The sequence below is a fragment of the Perca fluviatilis genome, chromosome 12 (assembly GCF_010015445.1).
Source record: "Perca fluviatilis chromosome 12, GENO_Pfluv_1.0, whole genome shotgun sequence".
In the NCBI taxonomy this organism is placed as follows: Eukaryota; Metazoa; Chordata; class Actinopteri; order Perciformes; family Percidae; genus Perca; species Perca fluviatilis.
The window spans coordinates 37,135,132-37,147,619 of NC_053123.1; the positions used below are offsets into that span (position 1 = coordinate 37,135,132).

A 12,488-nucleotide genomic window follows, 5' to 3' on the forward strand; every position below is an offset into this window, starting at 1 on the left:
CTAAAGAAAAGAAGAAGAAAGCTTTAGGTTAGTCAGGTAGTTATCCAACCTGTCCTGGTAAGATTTAGAATTGTATCACAAATATATTTAAGCATACTGTAATGTTAAAGTACTTAATGTAACTGTGTAGTGGTCTTCATGATGGTCTTAACTGACAACTGTTGACCATTTAACACACTTATACCCGCTACCTTACCTGTGTTGTTAGTGGGTGTTTATCAATGGTGTTGTTATGACTTTTCATATGTTGGATGTAGCCTTGTAGCTTGTGTGTTATTTCACTACTTCACCTTTCTCACTTGCAGTTTACTGCATATCCTACTAGCTGGTGGTAGGTCATTAACTGGTAGTGTTTACCTTGTAGTTGCTGATCATATTTTGCCCACTGCATTTGTTTGAAAGCTAGAAGCTACTGGACAATGAGCTAATGTTACATGCAGTAAACTACAAGCTATTGTAAACAACTACTGTAAGCTAATGTAATTAAGATTAATTAATTAATGCAATTCTCCTTACCAATTCTCCTTACCAGTTAAGTGTTATGACAACTACAAACATGGAACTCCCACGATTTTTAAATTTTATTGACATGGGATAAATAAGAAAAACGACCATTGCTTACATTAAAGCCTATCAGTGTCGGTAACGTTGCCTACACGCACCGTTGCGTCAAAGTTGCCGACAGAATATTCTCCTCCTGCAAGCAGACTGGCGTGATTCACCTTCTCAACAAAAAATTTGAACTTCACAGTTCCACATCCATTTCGCATTGACATTTTGTCCAGTGTTTCAAAATGCAGCGCGAAGTGAAGGCGGCGAAACAGTTTCGATGACGCACCGCACGCAATGACGTACGCACAGCTAGCCTGTTCCAATGTACATGACTATCCCGAATGCTCAGGAGGAGTCTGGCCTAGCCTCTGAAGGATCCTTCCTTGGAAGGACTAGTCCTACCAAGGAAGGATCCTTTGACATTGAGAAACAGCTAGTGTTTAAAAGTGCAATCCACATGTTTACATGTTTATTACAGTAAATAAATAATTAAATAATGTAAATGCTACTAAGTGTGGTAAAGGCACATTTGTTTATATATTTCTGCAATCTGCACTTTAGTTTGTGTGATGAGTTTCTGACTTTCTTATGAATGTTTCCACCAGGCTTGGTCAGTGCTCAGTATACTACTGTGATTGAAGTAGTTAAATACAAGATGTCATTCATATAAACTCATGCACCACCTAATTTCATCATCACATCCAGGCCTGGCCTCCAGGAAACAATTTGTTTAATCCATCTAATCTATAAAATGATTCATTGTTTGTCTTTGTTGAATAATACAGAAAAAGAGCTTAAAAAATAATCGCATATTAAATTGTAATCGCAATATTTGGGAGAAAAATAAATAAATCAAAGATTTTCAAAAATTGTTCAGCCCTACTCTGCAGCCTTCCAATCTAAAGATACAGCACAAAAGATGCCCCATTTCACACCATGCTTTGCGCTAGCATTATTTTGGAACTGCTTATTTCTCAGCAATTAAACATTAAGTATTATACATTCCTGTGTTCGTCATGATCTCAGCTATCAGAATATTCCAAAAAACATGTAAAAAAATGTTGCACTGCCACAGAGTATTATGTGCACACAGAGGGGTGTATATACAAAGTGAAAACTAGAGGTGTTGAAATTAATCAAATAATCAATGCATCGAAGCGTGGACATGGACGATGTTGCATCGATAATCAGAAGGCTCATAATCAATTATTTCTGTTTATAATGTAATGTAGGCCTAACAACATTTCTGTTTACATATTCTGGTATGTTTTGCACATTCAGGAGGTGCCATGTGCTCAGTGCTGTATAGTTTTATGTATCCAAGTTATTTAGTATTAGAGCACTGCAGAATGTTTGGTTTCTGAAGCTTGAAAAGCTCTGAATTAAATATAATAATACTTGGCTTTAATAGAAACATTTGACGCATCGTGAGGCATCGAATCCAATCGCTGAAATGATAATCGTAATCGAATCGGAAGATAAGTGAAGATTCACACCTCTAGTGAAAACCATAATATATAGGGATGCCCTGTTGGCACTCTGAACAGCCATTGGTACCCCTACCGACATCAGACTACATTACTTTACAGACTACATTACTACAACCAATAAAAAGCATTTTGATTTGACAATCAGACCAATAATCACTTTTTAATTCACTGATTAATTCAATTCAATTTTTTATTTATAGTATCAAATCATAAGAGAAATCTCGAGACACTTTACAGATAGAGTAGGTCTAGACCACACTATAATTTACAAAGCCCCAACAATTCCAGTAATTCCCCTAAGAGCAAGCATTAGCAGTAGCTGTTGCGACAGTGGCGAGGAAAAACTCCCTTTTAGGAAGAAACCTCGGCAGATCCAGACTCTTTGCATTTGATTAATGCAAAGAAGGGGAGCGAATAGAGTAGTTATGATAAAATATGTGGTAATTTTTACAGTAAATGATTACAACATTTTCATCTAAAATAATAACAAGCAGCCATGAAACACCACAGAGTGATACATGTGGCGCAGCGGCCAAGAACACAAATACTTAAAGACAATAAAAATGGCCCTTACTTTTAGTAGATCTACCTGAAAAAAAACATAGCACCAACATTGATCCAAGCTGATGAACAGATAGATGATAGTAATGACACGGCAGCCATGAGAGAGATAATCAAAGATAGGAAGGCACGGCGGCCACAAACACACAGAATAAAATGAGAGATCATGTTTTTAGAGGAGAGAGAACTACAGCTTCTGCAGGATTGAGCAAAAGTTGTCAGTCTGAAGTAGAAAGAGTGTGTGCAATGTAGAGCTGTAACATCCAAAATACTGTATGTGTTAATGTAACACACAGCAGCTGAGAGAGAGATATATGGATAAATAGAAAGAGAAAACCATAATATAATATATAGGGATGCCCTGTTGGCACTCTGAACAGCCATTGGTACCCCTACCGACAGACTACATTACTTAACCCTAACCCTTTTGTTGCTATGAATGTGTAAAGGGACAGATGCCAACAACCAATAAAAAAACACAACTTTAGCTCAACAATCAGACCAATAATCACTTATACAATTACAATTTGGCCCATCTAAACAAAATCAGTAGTTACCATCAGTCATAAGCCTTAGCACCTTAGCTAATGTCAGAAATTATTGTCTGTAAACCTTGATTAATGCAGAGAAGGTGAGCACAGAGTAGTTATGATATATTGTGTGGTATTTATTTATAGAAAATGTTAACATTTTCATCTAAAATAAAACGAGCAGCCATGAGAGACACAGAGTGATACATGTGGCGCGGCGGCCATGATAGTTGTGGCACGGTGGCCAAGAACACAAATACTTAAAGACAATAAAAATGGCACTTACTTTTAGTAGATCTACCTGAAAAAAATAAGATAAGAGTAGATCATGTTTTTAGAGGAGAGAGAACTACAGCTTCTGCTGGAATGAGCAACAGTTGTCAGTCTGAAGTAGAAAGAGTGTGCAATGTAGAGATGTAACATCCAAAATACTGTGTGTTAATGTAACACAGCAGCCAAGAGAGAGAAAGAGAGGTATAGAGAGAGGAAAAGAGAGAGAGAGAGAGAGAGAGCACGAGAGAGAGATATATAGAGATATATATAGAGAGAGGTTGGGAGAGACAGAGAGGTATAGAAAGAGAGGTATAGATAGAGAGAGATATATAGAGAGATCGAGAGAGAGAGTGACAGATAGAGATATATAGAGAGAGGGGGGGAGGGAGAGAGAGAGAGAGAGAAAGAGGGAAAGGGACAGCGAGAGTGAGAAAGAGAGGGAGTGAGAAAAAGTGAGATTGAGTGGGTGAGAGAGAGAGAGAGAGAGATAGATAGATAGATAGATAGATAGATAGATAGATAGATAGATAGATAGATAGATAGAATGGCACGGCGGCCAACTCAGCAAACAAACAAAAGACGTTTAAAGAAAATAAAAACTTACTTTTGTAGATCTACCTGAAATTACAAACAAGATGGGACATGTTCAGATATGGTTTCACGTTTGGTTTTAATAACCAGAAATATGAGCAGCATTACTGAGCAGCTGGGGTCATTAATAACCAGAAATATGAGCAGCATTACTGAACAGCTGATGTCATTAATAACCAGAAATATGAGCAGCATTACTGAGCAGCTGATGTCATTAATAACCAGAAATATGAGCAGCATTACTGAGCAGCTGATGTCATTAATAACCAGAAATATGAGCAGCATTACTGAGCAGCTGACGTCATTAATAACCAGAAATATGAGCAGCATTACTGAGCAGCTGATGTCATTAATAACCAGAAATATGAGCAGCATTACTGAACAGCTGAGGTCTTCTTACCTGATGGGGGGATTAAAGAAGGACATCCTGTTGTCTGGTTAACTTCTATCAGACACGTTTAGTGTTCATCTTCTTCTGGAACTCCTTCTGTGGGATTCAACAACAAACACATTCAATACATAAACAGAACACAGCTGATACAAGCTGTTATCTCAGTAAAAATGAGGTAATAAACTGATTTACACACACACACACACACACACACACACAACACCTTGCATCATTACATTTAAAAAAAAGCCAACAGCCAATCAGAATAGGCCATACAAATTTAAGAATTACACACAGGTCACCGAAAACACCTTGCATCAATATATTAAAAAAAGCCAAAAGCCAATCAGAATAGGCCATAAAAATTTAAAATTACACACACACACATACACACACACACACACAAACACCGCTTTAACGGCTCTAACGGCTATAAAGGGGGTACGTCACCTGAAACACCTTGCATCATTACATAAAAAAAAAAGTCAACAGCCAATCAGAATAGGCCATACAAATTTAAAAATAATGTCTAAATTATTCATAACAAAATTAAATATATATCCTAATAAAGTATTAGTAAGTGAAGTTCACATGGAGGAGGACCAGTTTCTCCTTTCTGTAGAGGAACTCTAAATTAATGACTGCTGATTGAAATCACCTGTTCACTGGGCGGTGAAAACAGTGAAAACACACTCCCTTTGAAGTCGACACAAACACAGAAAACTCACCCGAAACGTCTCCATTTCTGTCTCCACGGTAACACCGACATATCTCCGTTAATGTGTCCACAGGTCCAGCGGGCAGCATCTTCACTTTGGTCCGAAAAAACGGTAATTTAGGGAGGGAGAATGACCCGCGCTGCAGGATAGCAGCTAAGCTTCGCGGCTCTGAAGTTACCGGAGCAGGGAGGGGCGGGGCTATATAAAGGTAACCCTACGGAAGCCCACAGGGGGCGGGGCGATTTACAGGAGAGGCAAAGTTTAATGAAAAGGAATTCAAAACGATTCCTAATCCTAATAATGTTAATAAAACATGCTTTAAATAATGTTGTTTAATAATATTTATTATATTAGGTATTTAATGAGTTTATTTAAACAGAACTTACCTTTACCTGTGTCTCTTTTTAATTTTAAGTAAATAAATAAATAAAATTAGTTTCTTTTACCAACAGTCACAAAGGGCTTTACACAAAACAGAAAACAAAAAAAATCACTTTAACACTATTTATTAATAATAATAATAATAACAATAATAATAATATTAACTAGAGAATGCAATTTCTGAAGAAATTGCGGTGTGAATGCTGTATGTTGAAAGGCTGATTCTAATGCTTGATTTTTGTAAGAAGGTGAAGCAGTGAGAATGGTTCAAAAAGTGGGAATGGGTTTAATTAGTATGAATGTCCTTGAAAAGTTGAATAACACCAATAATGTTTGAAAGATGTGGAATGTATTGATATAAATAAGTAAATAAATGGCAGATGGCTTGTAAGCCGCTAGATGGCGGCGCGGACGCAGCTTCATGACGCCCTGTGTCTCTCCAGATTCTGCAAATTAGTAGTAATAGGCTTGTTTATCTCAGCTTAGCGTACATATTGTACTCCCGAAAGGAACTTTTGGACATCGGCTCCTGCAACTCTGACGCCGTTATTAGCATACTTCCAGAGATCGCTAAAACAACGGCAAATCCGAAGAACAACGCTCCATCTGGGGGGCTCTTCAGACGGACACGGAAACATCGCCGCAGAGGGTCTAACGCTAACGTTACATTGCTGATTTGCACAACAGTCTCACATTTCTCTGCCTTGAATGGACTCCATGCATGTATACAGTGTTAACTAAACTCCATTAGCAGCAAATTTCGTTTGATATCAGTGCATAACACTACTTGCTTTTGAGACATATGCTTTACATATACCGTCCTGTATCACACAGGGACACCGGAGGAAACCCAGCAGCTGATCCACTTTTGGGCTGAAAACGAGCAGTAATCATTTGTAATTCATTCCTGTTCATGTACTGTGGTGGAAGTTTTCCTTTAAGCAGCAGAGTAAAGCATAGTTATATCAATGATAAGAATGAAAACGAATAAAAGACTGTTTGAGAATTAAACCAAAGTTTGGTCTTTGAGCATTTATTTACATTTGCAAATGCAGAGAAAACAGTTTCACAAGTACCACGGCACATCTGAAAGGGTCTTCTAACCTAAAGTCTAAACATCCAAACATCATATAGTGAAGAAACTCCGTTAAGCCACCCCTCTAAATGTATCTTCTAGCATGGCCATAGTTGATCACATTTCCCCTCTGCTCCTGTTCTTTTCATTAGCCTAAACAACAGTTTTATCTCAGGAGACAGAGTTCTCACTGTCATACAGTCATCAGCCTTCTCTACTTCTATCTAATCAAAAAGACAACAATGTGAGGAGCTTCAGGCTAGTAAAACTAAATAACTCTACTAGGCTATAGTTGACGGCTGCGAATGTTCCCCTCTCTGGTGCTCTAAGAGTCCACAGGAAGGAGCAGGATTTTGTGGAGGTTTAAAACAATCTTTAAACAAATGGTTAACATCAGTAAACAAATGGTTAAAATAAAATTTGCCACCACAGTACCTGTACATTGTAATTGGTTATGATACAGGACACTAATGAAAGCATTGGGGTTGGAGGGAAAGGTTACTGGCCAACAGGCATCAGACTGGGGTCTGGAGGGAAAGGTTACTGGCCAACCGGCATCAGACTGTCTGGAATTTCAGAATAACTGTAGTTTGTTTGTTTGTTTGTGGTCTTGTGTGTCTTTTTTAGTTTTATACATTTGAGTGCCTTTGTATGTGTGTGTGACAAGTTATGGTTCTAATAGTTGATAATGCTTCTGTAATATAATATATTTTATATAATGTTTTTGCCTGTTATGTTTATATTTGTTAACAAAGAAAGTGTTTCTGAACATCAATGGCATTCAAAACAGTGATAACTGAAACAGATATACAACACACCATGCAGTGTGTATAGAAATATGTATTGCAAACAGACCTAAGTATGTATGATGATGTAACCAAGTGGCGTCTCATTTCATAGGGGTATGTTTTCACCCCTACCCCTTACCACTTGGTTTCGAGGGACAAGGGCTAGGGTAAGACGAAGGGGTAGGGGTAAGGGTAAGGGGTAAGATGAGAAATGAGATTCAGCTAAAGTGTGGCCTGAGGGAGCCAACTTTGCACTTCAGCAGCGTTTTGAAAATAGTGACTGGAGAGTGCTCGCATCTCAGGCCACCCATGACTCCCACACAGACATTGACTCATATGCCTCCTCCGTTCTTGACTGTATAAACTCTCACATCAATAGTGGATAGTCAGGTGTCTGTGGTGCGTTCATGTCTGTGATAACAGCAGGAGTACTATCTGTTGAGTACTATCTGGTGAAGTCAGTGGAACAGATGAAGATCTTGTTATCACTAGCTACCAGTTATAAACAGCCTCGGTAGTGATCGCCATGGTAACATGATGCAGATCCGTGTTTCCAGCTGTGCCAATTCAGTTAAAACAGATCAGTGATGCTGTTCTGCCCTCGTTGTTCTCTGTGAACTTAGCTGTAAATGAATTATTTATGGTGTTTTTACGTGGCTTTACTGCATTGGACTTCGTTTAAAAATAGCCTTTGCAACATGTTAACTTAGGAGGCTTTTACTACTACTAGCCTTTGCAACATGTTAACTTAGGAGGCTTTTACTACTACTAGCCTTTGCAACATGTTAACTTAGGAGGCTTTTACTACTACTAGCCTTTGCAACATGTTAACTTAGGAGGCTTTTACTACTACTACTAGCCTTTGCAACATGTTAACTTAGGAGGCTTTTATTACTACTACTACTAGCCTTTGCAACATGTTAACTTAGGAGGCTTTTATTACTACTACTACTAGCCTTTGCAACATGTTCACTTAGGAGGCTTTTACTACTACTAGCCTTTGCAACATGTTAACGTTGGAGGCTTTTACTACTACTAGCCTTTGCAACATGTTAACTTAGGAGGCTTTTACTACTACTAGCCTTTGCAACATGTTAACTTAGGAGGCTTTTACTACTACTAGCCTTTGCAACATGTTAACTTAGGAGGCTTTTACTACTACTAGCCTTTGCAACATGTTAACTTAGGAGGCTTTTACTACTACTACTAGCCTTTGCAACGTGTTAACTTAGGAGGCTTTTATTATTACTACTACTACTAGCCTTTGCAACATGTTCACTTAGGAGGCTTTTACTACTACTAGCCTTTGCAACATGTTAACGTTGGAGGCTTTTACTACTACTAGCCTTTGCAACATGTTAACTTAGGAGGCTTTTACTACTACTAGCCTTTGCAACATGTTAACTTAGGAGGCTTTTACTACTACTAGCCTTTGCAACATGTTAACGTTGGAGGCTTTTACTACTACTAGCCTTTGCAACATGTTAACTTAGGAGGCTTTTACTACTACTAACCTTTGCAACATGTTAACGTTGGAGGCTTTTACTACTACTAGCCTTTGCAACATGTTAACTTAGGAGGCTTTTACTACTACTACTAGCCTTTGCAACATGTTAACTTAGGAGGCTTTTACTACTACTACTAGCCTTTGCAACATGTTAACGTAGGAAGCTTTTACTACTACCATTAGCCTTTGCAACATGTTAACTTAGGAGGCTTTTGCCTCATGTGCTCTGATTAATTTGGCATGCAGTTATTGCACCAGTCATAATTTAGTTTTAAAGAAAACTACTCCTGGCTGTTTTGGAAGAAGGAAATAATGAGAAACAGGTGAACTACTGTAGCTGTAAAAGTGAGTTTGCTTTGAGTGCTGTCTAATGGATAGACTTTATTAAGGCAGTAGTGCTACCCCCGCCTGCCAAATCCCACTTATAAACAATGGTGGAATGCAACGAAGTACAAATACTTCATTACTGTACTTAAGTAAATTTTTCACATATCTGTACTTTACTTAAATACAATCAATAGTGCATACGTTTGACTTTTACTTTGTTACATTTTGCAGCAATTATCTATACTTTCTACTCCACTACATAAATAAATAAAAGTAAATAAAAGTCTTTAAATGTCTAACATATGACTTTTGTATCTTACATTATAAACACAATTTGAGTTCTAATTTATAGTCAGGTTCACTATATATTTTTGTGGGAATTTTTTGGGGATTTGCTAAACTACATTTTTGGAAAGGTTATTGTATAAGGATTCAGAAAATTTGCATTTGCCCAGATGTCTATGTGGCGGCCATTTTGAATTTTTTAAAATGGCCGCCGTAAAACTTTAATTTGTTATATCTCGGCTTCTGAATAAGCTAGAAAGTTGATTTTAACTGCTAAACCCACATTTTCAGGGTTAGGGAATCCCATGGTGCTAGTTACAAAGCTACAAGCCTTTACCACATTAACCCATAGATGCATAAGTGCGTCAAAAATGACCCGGTGTGGTTGTTTTCTTGCAATATCATTGTAATGAAAAGTATTTTGCATTTAATATTCCATGTTCCTCAAAAATCATATTTTTTATAATCCCATTGGAATACATCCACAATATGGGTAAAAATAAAACTACACATCACAAGCAGTTGGTCAGATAACTCGGAGTTTAAAATGAGCTAATGTAAAACGTGGATGTTCTGGAACTATCGACATGCACATTTAGACCACAGTATGATTAAGCAACCTTTTTAATTAGACAACTTCTATACATCATCATAATCATCACTTTCACACATCACAGCTTGGGAATCGTCATCGTTCTGGCACTGGCTGCTGCACTGACACGTGTCAGTACAGGCTAAGTCCTTAGCTCTGCAGGAGCACCTCCCAGAAGAGCAGATTTACACTTAGCATTGAACCAACTCAAGGATGGCCTTTGGGGCTGGGAGGACCTCTGTGGTCACTGGTTTGAGCATGCCATCCGAGTGTTTGAAGTATCAGTTTTGCAGAGGATCCAGCTGTGGATCCTGCAGAGCAATGGCTACCTGTGCCCATACTCTTGTTTGGACATGGACTCTCAAGATGTGCTGCTTCAGAGCTCCAAGTGTTGGAAGGAGCTTGTCACTTTCTGCCCTATGTTTAGGCTTTCAGCTAAAATTGCAATCAGGAGTGTTTGATAGGCACCAGACTGGAATCTATTCTGTTTTGAATGTGTGGGTAACAGTTCTGACAGCAGTGTGTTAGCATTTGAACAAAGTGCTGTAAATCTACAGTGTTGTGCATGTTGTGGTTAAAGTCATGGGATAAGTGTGTAGAGTTTTGAAAACTGTGTTCAAGCAATGAAAAACGAACTAGAGTTTGGTCCACATGAACTGCTGCTGTGCAGACTGGGGTTAGCGTTTTGCACGTGACTCCAGTTGTGCCCACTGTTGTTCAGCAATCGAAAAAAAACTGTAATTCGGTTCAATTGAATCCTTCCAAACTTACCTCCTAAATCCATCCCCTGATCCAGCTTAGGTGGTCAGGTCGAGGATGCAACAGAATCTAGACTTTTCCCCTTTCTTTCCCCACCCTACTTTGGTTTACAACTTACCTTAGAATTAGTTTTTATTTCCAACTTATTTTTTTAGAATAGGCATTTAGCTTCAACTTATTTTCTAAAATTATTTTTCAGACCTCAACTAATTTATTGATCCAACCCTTACTATTTACCAGTCGGGGCCTGAAACTCACACTTCTCAGCTTTTGACTAACAGCCGGTTGTCGAGGAGCCGTGGTGGACATGTGAGTCAAGATCTGGGGAGAAAATAAGGATATGTCCAGATACACAAAAACAAACCCATTGAGCATCTCCCTCAACCCATCCTTCACCAGGGCCTGGAAAACAGCAGAGGCCTTAGCAAGGCCAAAAGGCATAACCAGATATTTGTAATGCCCACTGGGGGTGTTAAATGCGGTCTTCCACTCATCTCCTTTAGCGTTTAGTATGTCTGAGATCCAACTTGGCAAATATCTTGGCACCTTGGAGCAGGTCAAATGCAGATGATATTAAGGGGAGTGGGTACCAGCTCTTGATGGTGATGTCAACCTACATCCGACTTCATCCCTTATCCTACGTTAGCTGGTGTCCGTACCCACAGAGTTGTCGGTACCGCAAGTTCTGACCACAAGAGGGCTCTCATCACCTAGACATTGCCCTGAATTACATGTATGGTTTACTGTGTGTTTTGTCACAGAGTAGTATGTGGACACAGAGGGGCATTTATACATCTCAAATCCTTAATGTAATGTGTAGGATTTTAATATTGGCACTCTGAACTGCCATCGGTACCTCTACCGACATCCGACTTCATCCCTTATCCCCTAACCGTAACTTAAGAGGGGTTTTAAATTTTAAACACCGTATGCTTGGACAAAGCCTACAAGTATGTGTATTTGTGGGGTGCTTTTGTGGAATAGTCTGAAGAATTGATCAAACAAAGTGTTAACATTTTGCAATTTAAAATAAATGCACAAAACATTCATTTATGAAAAGTACAAAAGTGATGAAAGAGTTACATTAATGTTACTGCTGCTTGTTTTTATTTCTTTCTTCTCCTAATATTTAGATAAAGTAGGACATGAATTGGAGTAGTATTTTTGTATTAGCCTACTTAAAATGCTGGGTTTGATTTATCTTGTTTGACTGTGAGATAGATAGATAGATAGATAGATAGATAGATAGATAGATAGATAGATGTGTGACAAGAATGGACCAGAATCAACTTGCAGTGAAAACCCACTAATGTGGGTGCTTTATTTGTCTTTGTACAGCAAAATAAAGAGTGCAGCGGTGTAGCTCCCTTGTGGTGTGGCTAGCGTGCAGGGTTGGGGTAGGTCTTGGGGAATTCTGCTGGGTAGACAAGGTGCAGTAGAAGAGCTCACCGGTGAAGTTGGGCAAGGAGGGGACAGGAGACCTTACGTTCCAGTGGCGATTGAAGAGTCATTTGGCTCCAGTCGTCCTTGGCTTGGTTTACGGGCTTTCTGGGTGCAGGAAGCAGAGCAGTGGTTAGCTTGAGTGGCAAACACAGACTAACCTGCCTTGGTTGGTGTGGCTCCTTTTGTCCTGGCCTAACGAGGGCAAATGAGAGGCAGCTGGAGGC

The 12,488-nt window shown here is 38.8% G+C and overlaps 1 long non-coding RNA gene across 1 annotated transcript; it reads right to left on the reverse strand.

Annotated features, from left to right (window-relative positions):
• Positions 1-3,321: 3,321 nt before the first annotated feature.
• On the reverse strand, positions 3,322-5,249 carry LOC120570197. Its single transcript, XR_005641027.1, has 4 exons — positions 5,117-5,249; positions 4,398-4,484; positions 4,011-4,024; positions 3,322-3,434 (listed from the first exon to the last, which is right to left on the reverse strand). It is a non-coding gene; the product is annotated as an uncharacterized LOC120570197 (long non-coding RNA).
• Between the last annotated feature and the right edge of the window lie 7,239 nt (positions 5,250-12,488).